Below are 11,808 nucleotides of genomic sequence, written 5' to 3'. Positions count from 1 at the left end.
GGTAGGTGGGGATCCTGTGGGTTCACAGATCCTGAGGTGTCAAGGAATTCGAGTCCCTGCACCATTCTGGCATTTAAACACCCATTGTGTGCCAAATCTGGCATTTAACGCCAGCTCTGCTACCTTTCCTGGCATTAAACGCCAGTCCTGCTACCCTTCCTGGCATTAAACGCCACTCTGCTGCCCATTTCTGGCGTTTTAACGCTAGCCAGATGCCAGACAGCCCTTTCTGGCGTTAAACACCCAGAGTGCTACCCATTCTGGCATTTAACGCCCAAAATGCTGCCAGGTTGGGCGTTAAATGCCCATTCTGCTATCCTTACTGGCGTTTAAACGCCAGTAAGCTTGTCCTTAGGGTGTGCTATTTTTGATGCTATTTTTCATTCTGTTTTTGATTTTTCAGTTGTTTTTGTGACTTCACATGATCATCAACCTAAAGAAAACATAAAATAGCAATGGAAAATAAATAAATATAATTAAATAACATTGGGTTGCCTCCCAACAAGCACTTCTTTAATGTCAATAGCTTGACAGTGAGCTCTTAGAGAGCTTCACAGAGACTCAGAGCTTAATGGTGGCCTCCCAAGACCAAACTTAGAAGTTGAGTGAGGGAGCTTTGTTTGACTCGGTATTGCGAGAAGCTTTCCATGCTTCCCCTCCATGGTTACAGATGGAGATCCTTGAGTCTTAAACACAAGGTAGTCCTCATTCATTTGAAGGACTAGCTCTCCTCTGTCCACATCAATCACAGCTTTTGCTGTGGCCAGGAAGGATCTTCCTAGGATGATGGAGTCATTTTCATCCTTTCCAGTGTCTAGGATTATGAAGTCAGCAGGGATGTAATAGCCTTCAACCTTTACTAAGACATCCTCTACAAGTCCATAAGCCTGTTTCCTTGAATTGTCTGCCATCTCTAGTGAGATTCTTGCAACTTGCACCTCAAAGATCCCTAGTTTCTCTATTATGGAGAGGGGCATGAGGTTTATCCCTGATCCTAGGTCACACAGAGCCTTCTCAAAGGTCATGGTGCCTATGGTACAAGGTATTAAGAACTTTCCAGGATCCTGTTTCTTCTGAGGTAATTTCAGTTGAACCAGATCATTCAGTTCATTGATGAGCAGTGGAGGTTCATCCTCCCAAGTCTCATTACCAAATAACTTGGCATTCAGCTTCATGATTGCTCCTTGATATTGAGCAACTTACTCTTCAGCAATGTCTTCATCCTCTTCTGAGGAAGAATACTCATTAGAGCTCATGAATGGTAATAGTAAGTTCAGTGGAATCTCTATGGTCTCTATATGAGCCTCAGATTCCTCTGGTTCCTCATTAGGGAACTCCTTGGAGGCCAGTGGACGTCCATTGAGGTCTTTCTCAGTGGAAATTACTGCCTCTTCCTCCTCTCCAGGTTTGGCCATGTTGGACGTGTAGATGGCCTTGCACTCTCTTTTTGGATTCTCTTCTGTATTGCTTGGGAGAGTACTAGGAGGGAGTTCAGTAACTCTTTTACTCAGCTGACCCACTTGTGCCTCCAAATTTCTAATGGAGGACCTTGCTTCAGTCATGAAACTGAGAGTGGTCTTAGATAGATCAGAGACTACAGTTGCTAAGTCAGAGTGGTTCTGTTTAGAATTCTCTGTATGTTGCTGAGAGGATGATGGAAAAGGTTTGCTATTGCCAAACTTGTTTCTTCCCCCATTATTATTATTGAAGCCTTGATTAGGCTTCTGTTGATCCTTCCATGAAAGATTAGGATGATTCCTCCATGAAGGATTGTAAGTGTTTCCATAGGATTCTCCCATGTAATTCACTTCTTCCATTCCAGGATTCTCAGGGTCATAAGCTTCTCCATCAGAGGAGGCTTCCTTAGTACTGTTGGATGTAGCTTGTATTCCAGTCATACTCTGAGAAATCATATTGACTTGCTGAGTCAATATTTTGTTCTGAGCCAATATGGCATTTAGAGTATCAATCTCCAGAACTCCTTTCTTCTGAGTTATCTCATTATTCACAGGATTTCTTTCAGAAGTGTACATGAACTGGTTATTTGCAACCATTTCAATGAGTTCCTGGGCTTCTTCAGGCGTCTTCTTTAGATGAAGAGATCCACCAGGAGAGTTGTCTAATGACATCTTGGACAATTCAGACAAACCATCATAGAATATGCATATGATGCTCCATTCTGAAAGCATGCCAGAAGGACACCTTCTGGTCAATTGCTTGTATCTTTTCCAAGGTTCATAGAGGGATTCACCTTCCTTCTATCTGAAGGTTTGGACTTCCACTCTAAGCTTGCTCAACTTTTGAGGTGGATAGAATTTGGCCAAAAAAGCATTGACCAACTTTTCCCAAAAGTTCAGGCTTTCTTTAGGTTGTGAGTCCAACCATGTCCTAGCTCTGTCTCTTATAGCAAAAGGGAAAAGCATAAGTCTGTAGACCTTAGGATTAACCCCATGGGTCTTAATAGTGTCACAGATTTGCAAGAATTCAGCTAAAAACTGATGAGGATAATCCAATGGAAGTCCATGAAACTTGCAATTCTGCTGCATTAGAGAAACTAATTGAGGCTTAAGCTCAAAGTTGTTTGCTCCAATTGCAGGAATTGAGATGCTCCTTCCACAGAAGTCAGAAGAGGGTGCAATAAAGTCACCAAGCATCTTCCTTGCATCTCCACCATTATTGTTGGGTTCGACCATCTCTTCTTCTTTTTCGAAAAATTATGTCAGGTCCTCTCCAGAGTGTTGTGCTTTAGCTTCTCTTAGCTTCCTCTTTAGAGTCCTTTTAGGTTTCGGATCAGCTTCAACAAGAATGTTCTTATCCTTGCTCCTGCTCATATGAAAAAGAAGAGAACAGAAAAGGAGAGGAATCCTCTATGTCACAGTATAGAGATTCCTTTACGTGAGTAGAAGAAGAGAAGAATAGAAGAATGATGTAGAGAAAAGAGATGAAGAATTCGAACATTGAGAGAGGGAGAGGGTTCGAATTATAAGAAGAGAAGTGTTAGTAAATAAATATAATAAATAGGAAGAGATGAGAGAGAGAGAGAGTTTTCGAAAATAATTAAAAATAAAGAAAAAATATTTTTGTTTTTATTTTAATTATTAGTTAGAATTCGAAATTATTAAAAGGAATAAAATAAAATTAAAATTTAAAACAATTAGTTAATTAAAAAGGAATTTTGAAAAAGTGGTGAGGAATTTTCGAAAATTAGAGAGAGAAAAGTAGTTAGATAGTTTTGAAAAAGATAAAAATTTTAAAAATCAAACAAAAAGTTAAGTGGTTAATTGAAAAAGATTTGAAAATCAATATTTGAAAAGATAAGAAGTTAGAAAAGATTTTTGAAATTAAGTTTTGAAAAAGATATGATTGAAATTTATTTTGAAAAAGATTTGAAAAAGAAATTCAAAAAGATTTGATTTTTGAAAATTAAAGTTGATTACTTGAATAACAAGAAACTAAATATGATTCTAAAATTTAAAGATTGAACCTTTCTTAATAGGCAAGTAACAACTTGAAAATTTTTGAATCAAAACATTAATTGTTAGTAAAGTTTTCGAAAATTATGAAAAAATAAGAAAAAGATTTTGAAAATCAAATTTTTAAAGTTTTCAAAAATAAAATAAAAATGAAAAAGATTTGATTTTTGAAAAAAAGGTTTGAAAAGATAGGATTTTTAAATTGAAAATTTGACTTGACTCATAAGAAATAACTAAATTTTAAAAATTTTTGACTAAGTCAATCTAAAAATTCGAAATTTATGAGAAGAATAAGGAAAAGATATTTTTTTATTTTTGAATTTTATGAGGAGAGAGAAAAACACAAAAATGACACAAGACATAAAAATTATGAATCAAAACAAGAAAAATATGCAAGAACACTTTGAATGTCAAGATGAACACCAAGAACACTTTGAAGATCAAGATGAACACCAAGAACTTATTTTTGAAAGTTTTTATGAAAAGAAAAACATGCAAGACACCAAACTTCGAAATTTTTAATGTTGAGACACTAACAAATTGAAAATGCATATGAAAAACAACAACAAACACAAAACAAGAAAATCACAGGATTAAACAAAGATAATCATCAAGAACAACTTGAAGATCATGAAGAACACCATGCATGAGTTTTTCCGAAAATTTTAAGAAAAATTAAAAAGATGCAATTGACACCGAACCTAAAAATTGACACAAGACTCAAACAAGAAACACAAAATATTTTTGGTTTTTATAATTTTATTAATTTTTTTGGTATTTTTCAGAAATTAATTAGGAAAAGAGAATAAAAGAAATCCAAAATTTTTAATAAGAATTTCCAAGAATCATGCAATGTTAGTTTAAAGCTTTGGTCCAAAAATTTAGACATGGCCAATGGCCAACCATGCTTCAGCAGAGCATTACATACAACAGCCAAATTGATGGGAATCAAAAGGCTCCTGCAATGATAAGTGGAAGCCTCAGTCCAAAAAGAATTTAGACATGGCTTGACAGCCAGCCAGGCTTCAACAGATCATGATGAAACTCTAGAATTCATTCTTAAAAATTCTGAAGAACAAAATAAAATATTATTTTTTTGGATTTTTTGAAAATAAAAAGCTTAAAAATAAAATAAAATTACCTAATCTGAGCAACAAGATGAACCGTCAGTTGTCCAAACTCGAACAATTCCCGGGAACGGCGCCAATTTTGAAAATGCTTCCTTTGCTTCTTTCATCACAGAAACGCTTTCATTTTCTTTCTTTGTTTCTTATTTTCCAACCATTTTTGGCTCCAAGATTTCTTCATTTTGAACCCTTTGAAAATCTTGTCTTGTTGTACGGAGAGGATCATTCGTGTTTATTGCTGTTTGGCATGCCCCTTTCCTTCTTTGAATCTTCATTAAGGTTGGTACTCTTGGTTCCCCTTTTTTGCATAACTGTTCTTTGGTCTTTTTTTGTTTGTATTGGGGCGATATTTTAAGTAGTAGCAGAGATTCTTTGAATTCTTGGTTTTGTTTGTATCATTGAAACTTTTCTTTGGAAAATTTGCTGACTGTTATCACTTTGTCTACTAAAAATTCCTTCTTGAAACCGCTTTCTGATGTTACTGTTGTGAATGTTTGACTGTGTTTGAGATTTAGAGGAGCTTTGTTGTCATTTTATTTGCTGTAGAATATAGTCGTGTTTTCCCCTAATGGTGTCGCTTCTTATGATATAGGAGGGGCCCCATTTTTATGTTTTGTTGTTTGAAAAAGATCTTCTAAAAATAGCGTTTTATGTTTTGTTTCTTTTAATCGACTTCTTTTGGACAATGTCTGAGTTCTGTTGGTGACGATTTCTATGTTGCATTTGTAGGTATAGCTTTATATCCCATTCTGTTATTCACAACATATCAACAAAAATCCCTACTTCCTTTTTGACTTGGGTAGATTCTTCTGTCATTTCTGCTGTCCCCGTAGTCGATAAAAATATGCTGAGGTACTCCATAGACATCATAGGCTGTGTGAGAGTCACTTGGATCAAAGGAACTATGAAATAATAGTGGCTGATCTCGAGGAGAGGATTTGTTTTTCTCCTTTAGAGAATTCGGAACGCCCTTTTTTATGCCTATGAGTGCTTTTTTACAAAGTTAGGCATTAAACTCCCTTTTTCTGATTTTGAGACAAATATTCTTTGGTCTTGCAATGTTGCTCCCTCCCAACTTCACCCGAACTCTTGTGCTTTTTTGAAAATTTACCAGCTTCTATGTCGGGAGCTCGATGTCCGACCTTCTCTCAAGATCTTCTTAGACCTTTTTGTCTTGACCAAACCCGGATCTTCAAAAGAGTGTTGGGGTAAGTCTCCTCACTTGGATACAAAAGTGTTCCTAGGAGACCCCGGTCAACTTCAGTCTGAGATAGGTAGCTTTCCAACCGTTTGCTTTATGATTTTCAGTTGTACTTTGTTTACTAAGGTGCCTTTTATTTTATTTTGTAGAAAACATGGCTCCGAAATCTGCAGCGATGAAACAACTGTGCCAAACCAGAAAAAATGTTGTGGCTTGGAGTATTCAAAAAAAAAAAAAAAGAAAACTGAGGGTACCTCTGTCTGATATACACTGAAGAAATCGAACTCAAGTAGTTTGGCCCAAAAGAAGATCATTCCTACTCCATCAAGTCAGTTAATCCCTCCTGACTCCCCTCTAGTGACTATGACAGCCCCCTCTTCTCCTTTATCCTCAGAGCTTCGTCTTTAAAAAAATGTAGAAGGGGGAATAATATTTACGGTGGGCTTGCCTATAGTGAAAAGAACATTCTTCCTCATTGCCGTATTAGTATGGACGATTTAGCTATTCAGAACCATCTCTAACTCATGGCCCAAAATGGAATTCAAATAGCTAGAGTGTATGCTTCTTTATCCAAGGAGTTGTAGAAGACACCTCTCAGTGCTACTTATAGTGCCTTAATGGCCACCCGAGCTGAGGTGGAGAGGCTAGGTGGAATCAAGAAAGAGTTGGAAGAGGAGAGGGACGGGCTAAGTCTGACATGGAGAAAGCTCAGGCCAGGGTAAAGAAGGCAGAGGCAGCTACAGCTATGGCAGAAGGGTGATGACAAGTCATCTTAGGTTAGTTTTGCTAGCAAATTTTTACTTGTTTTCATTAGGTTTCATGCATTTCCTGCTCAATAAGTAAGTGATTGGAGTGGAATTACATGTTCATCTTGATTCAATCAGACATTATTAATTTTATACAAAATCATGGGATTTATGCAAGAATTATGTGATTATTATGAATGATGCAAAACCTTATGATTTTGGTGAGACTTTGATTGCATGTTTGATTGATGGCAGGTGGAAAGAAGAAACAGAGAAAGAAGCAAGTCAGAGGAATGCTACTTCAATTGAAGAATGCTATGCTCTCTATCGACGCACACACGTATAGCACGCTTACGCGTGGGGCAAGAATTCTGGAAGACCCACGCGTACGCGTGCACGACGCGTACGCGTGGGTGTGGTCAGCGCTCGTTTACAAAAGAGCGCTATGTTCACTTTGCACGAGCACCTGCGATAATTTTAAATTTGGGATTGAGGAATTGCCATTGACGCGCACGCGCAAATGACGCGCACGCGTGGATGGGGGTATTTGGGAAGAAGAACGCAAACGCATGGATGACGCAAAAGCCGGGAATTGATATTTTGCCATCCACACGCACGCACAAAGGATGCACATGCGTGGGGAGCGCTCATGGCGCGAACATAACGCTCATTTAAAGAACGCTACTAAGGACGCGCACGCATAGATGATACGCGCAAGCATGCCTGAGGCTGGAGAGGGCAATGACGCGCACGTGTATGGTACGCTTACGTGTCGATGTGCAAAAATGTCAAGGGACGCGCACGCGCAAGAGATGCGTACGTGTCGGTGAATGAGGGTTGTGCTCTCTTTGAGAACGCTACGTTCTCCTGATGTTGTCCTGAAGTACATCTTCTGACCCACTTCAACAGAGGCCAAAAAGCCCACTCCAAGTACTTGATGACTGATTTGGAAAGTGTATAAAGAAAAAAAATTGATTTCATTAGGGAGATTATTTTTTGGCTGAGCTTTTCTTTTAGTTCTTCTTTTTAGTAGTTCCTTAGAATTTTAGATCTGATTTTAATTTCTTTCTGTTATTCTTCCTCTGCAACTTTTTTCTTTTCTATTTTGGTACTAGAGAAATGATGAACTAAACCCCAATTTCATTAGGGGAGGAGCTCTATTGTAATTCTAAATGAATTAATGAAATTCTTCTTCTTCTCTATTCATTTTTGTAGCTATTGGGTATCTTCTGTTTTGATTTTGAATTACTCACTCCAGAAGGCGTTTAATTCAGTGAATGCTTGTGTGAGCCTCGGGAGGGGAATCACTTGCATTAGAATTGGAGCTCTATCCTTCACTACTCTCTTGATCAACACCATTCGGGAGGAATTAAGATCCTGAGAGTTAGTGTGGCTTATGGATGAGAGATATGCACTTAACCTCTTCTCATGACAATTATATCAACGAATTGCCAAGATTGATTGTGATTAGAGAGATTGGATTGCCAAGGAATTGGGATCCAATCAATTTCAATCTGCCATAGATCTACTCATATGATTGAGAAAGGAGTTGAGATCCAATTGATTCAGGAAAGATTATAATATCTCCAATCCCTGATGAATCACTTTCTTTGAATTTTTTCAATTTAGATTTCTCTGATTTCACTATAATTTTGTTCACTTCTGTTTTGATTCTCCAGCACCCAAATCCCTTTATAATTCATGTAATTTAAGTTTTCTTGTCCTTTAAGTTTCTGCAATTTTAATTTCCTGCAATTTAAGATTCAGTTATTTACCTTTCTTGCAATTTAAGTTTCAGCTCTCTTAATTTCTTGTTCTTTAAATTTCAACAATTTAAGCTTCCTGTCATTTATTTTTCTGTCAATTTACATTCTGCATTCTAGCTTTCTTGCAATTTACTTTCTGATAATCAATTTTCACTCAAATCATCAATATTAGCTTAACTAAATTCATCACCATACTAAAGTTGCTTGATCCATCAATCCCTGTGGGATCGACCTCACTTTTGTGAGTTTTACTACTTGATGCGACCTGGTACACTTGCCGGTGAGTTTGTGTGGAATCAAGTTTCCCTCATCAAGTTTTTGGTGCCATTGCTGGGGATTGATTTAGATTAATAATGATTAAGTAGGTGATAATCTAGATTAAGCATTTTTCTTTGTTTTTGTTAAGCACACTAACTATTTGAGATTTTGTTTAAGCTATCCTGAACCTCACTCTAGCAGTAGAGTGCTTTGTTTTTAGTTTCTAGTTTTGTTTGTGTTGTATGCCAGGAGGAAGAAGAGGTGAATCCACCGCCTTTAATTCTGAGCCAGAGAGAACATTCTTGAGATTAAGAAGAGAACCAAGAGGGAAGGAAGTTATTGGAGAAGAAGAATCAGAAGAGGAAGATCAAGAGATGGAGGGTAACCTCCCTAGTCCACCAGAGGAAGTGGCCAACAACAATTGTCCACCTCCAAGGAGAGTTCTAGCCTCTTACACTTTCCCCAACCCAAGAAATTGTGAGAGCAGTATACTCACTCCCAATGTTCATGCAAACAACTTTGAGTTGAAGCCTCAACTTATTACTCTGGTGCAGAACAATTGTTCCTATGGAGGAGGTCCACTGGAAGATCCAAATCAACACTTGTCTGTCTTCCTCAGGATTTATGAAACTGTCAAAACAAATGGTGTACATTCGGATATCTATAAGCTGCCGCTGTTTCCATCCTCTTTGAGAGATAAAACACCTCAATGGCTAGAGACATTTCCCAAAGAAAGCATCAACAATTAGGAAGATCTAGTGAGCAAATTCCTAGCCTAATTCTACCCACCTCAGAGATTCATTAGATTGAAAACAGGAGTGTAAACATTCACTCAAATGAATGGAGAATCACTTTATGAAACTTGGGAGAGATACAAGGCCTTGATCAGGAAGTGCCCACCTGAGATGTTCAGTGAATGGGACATACTTCAAAATTTCTATGAATGATTAACTTTGAAAGCTCAAGAGGCCCTTGATTATTCAACAGGAGATTCAGTACAGCTCATGAAGACAGCTGAGGAAGTCCAGAATCTCATAGACACTATGACCAACAACCAATACTTTTATGCTCATCAAAGGCAACGCCAACCAGCTCAAAGGAAAGGTGTGTTGGAGTTGGAAGGTGTGGATACTATCTTGGCACAGAACAAAATGATGCACTAACAAATCTAGCAACAAATAGAGATGACGGCAAAGATGATAGATGGTCTTCAACTAGCTGCAGTGAGCACTACAAAACAACCACCAGATAGATGGGGACAAAATTAAGAAAGCTATGAAAAACAGCAACCAGAACAAGTTCACTATATGCACAACCAAGGTGTTGGACAGAATGAGTTCCATGGAGACACTTACAACCCCTCTTGGAGGAACCACCCCAATCTAAGGTGGGGAGACAACCAAAACTCATGGCAAAAAATTCAAACTCAAGCAACCCTCGCAGCACCAACCATCAGAACTATCAACAAACTAACCAAAATCCATACAGAAAACCACAAAATAATTACCCCACATCCAATTTCTATCCACCAAATAACCCATCAACTAACCAAAATAATTTTCACCCACCATCTGTATCTTACACTCAGCCACAACCACCCCAAGAATCCCAAAGAATCACCAATTTGGAGATGATGATGGAGAAGATGATGAAGCATCAAAAATTGGCCAATAAGAATCATGAAGGCTCACTGAGAAATCTAGAAAGACAAATAGGCCAACTGTCTAAATAGCCAGAAAGACCAACCAACACTTTCTCAAGTGATACCATTCCAAATTCCAAAGAAGAGTGCAAAGCAATTCAACTTAGAAGTGGAAGGACACTGGAAAAGGATAAGGTTGACAGTGAAGTGGCCACTGAAGAGAAGGACCAAGAAAAGTTCAAGAAGAAGGAGGAAGAGTGATAAACCACTATTTTATGGTTTATCTTATGCTTAATTGAGTGGATTTTATCAACTCTTTACCCACTTATTCATACTATTTGCATGGTTTTACATTTGCCTTCCTAACTATGTGTTTTGGTTGAAAATATGCTTCCTTGGCCTTTAAATTTCCTATTATTAATCCTCTCTTATTACCATTAGATGCCTTGATATGTGTGTTAAGTGCTTTTAGAGATTATAGGGCAGGAATGACTCAGAGGATAGAAAGGAAGCATGCAAAAGTGGAAGGAATGCAAGAAGTTGGAGGAACAGCTAAGTTGTCCAGCCTGACCTCTTCGCACTCAAACGGCTATAACTTTAGCTACAGAGGTCCAAACGATGCGGTTTCAGTTGCGTTGGAAAGCTAACGTCCGGGGCTTCGATTTGATATATAATATGCCATAGTTGCTCTGACGCTAGGTGACGCGACCGCGTGCTCCATGCGGCCACATCGCAGTGACAGAAATCAGCGTGTTTGAATTCTTCTCCAGCAATTTCTGGGCTGTTTTCGACCCAGTTCTCGGCCCAGAAAACACAGATTAGAGGCTATAAAGTGGAGGAATACATCCATTCAAAAACAGGCTCTCATAATTCACTTTTCATGTTTTAGATGTAGTTTTAGAGAGAGAGGTTGTCACGCGACGCTTTCTCTAAATTGCAGCACGTGACGCTTGTCACGCGTACGCGTCGCCCACACGTACGCGTCGCTTGACAAAATCCTGGCCACGCGTACGTGTCATCTATGCGTGCGCGTCGCTCGTCTTCTGCGCCAGTCATGCATAAGCGTCGTCCACGCGTGCGCATCGCTGCCAGCTTCTCACAACTTCAATTTCTTGTGTTCTTTCCACTTTTGCATGCTTCTTATCCATCCTCTAAGCCATTCCTGCCTTGGGAGACCTAAAAACACTTAACACACATATCACGTCATCAAATGGTAATAAGAGAAGATTAAAAATTAGTAATTTAAGGCCAAAGAAGCATGTTTTCAATCACAGCACAAAATTAAGAAGGAAAATGTAAAACATGCTAATTATATAAATAAGTGTGAGAATAATGGATAAAATCCACTCAATTCAGCATAAAGTGTACCACGAAATAGTGGTGCATCAAAATTTTCCCACACTTAAACATTAGCATGTCCTCATGCTAAGCTCAAGAGAAGCTACAAAGAGCAAAAGAGGAATGGTAGAAATTATGAAATGCAACCTATCTATATGAATGCAACTAAATGCAAAATGTTTCTACCTACTTGGTTAAAAGTAAATAAATCTTTCAAGAAAAAAAATATGAACTGGATCTCACTAATTCAAATCATA

The sequence above is a fragment of the Arachis hypogaea genome, chromosome 15 (genome assembly GCF_003086295.3).
Source record: "Arachis hypogaea cultivar Tifrunner chromosome 15, arahy.Tifrunner.gnm2.J5K5, whole genome shotgun sequence".
Taxonomy (NCBI): Eukaryota; Viridiplantae; Streptophyta; class Magnoliopsida; order Fabales; family Fabaceae; genus Arachis; species Arachis hypogaea.
Note: the sequence above shows the minus strand (reverse complement) of the source record.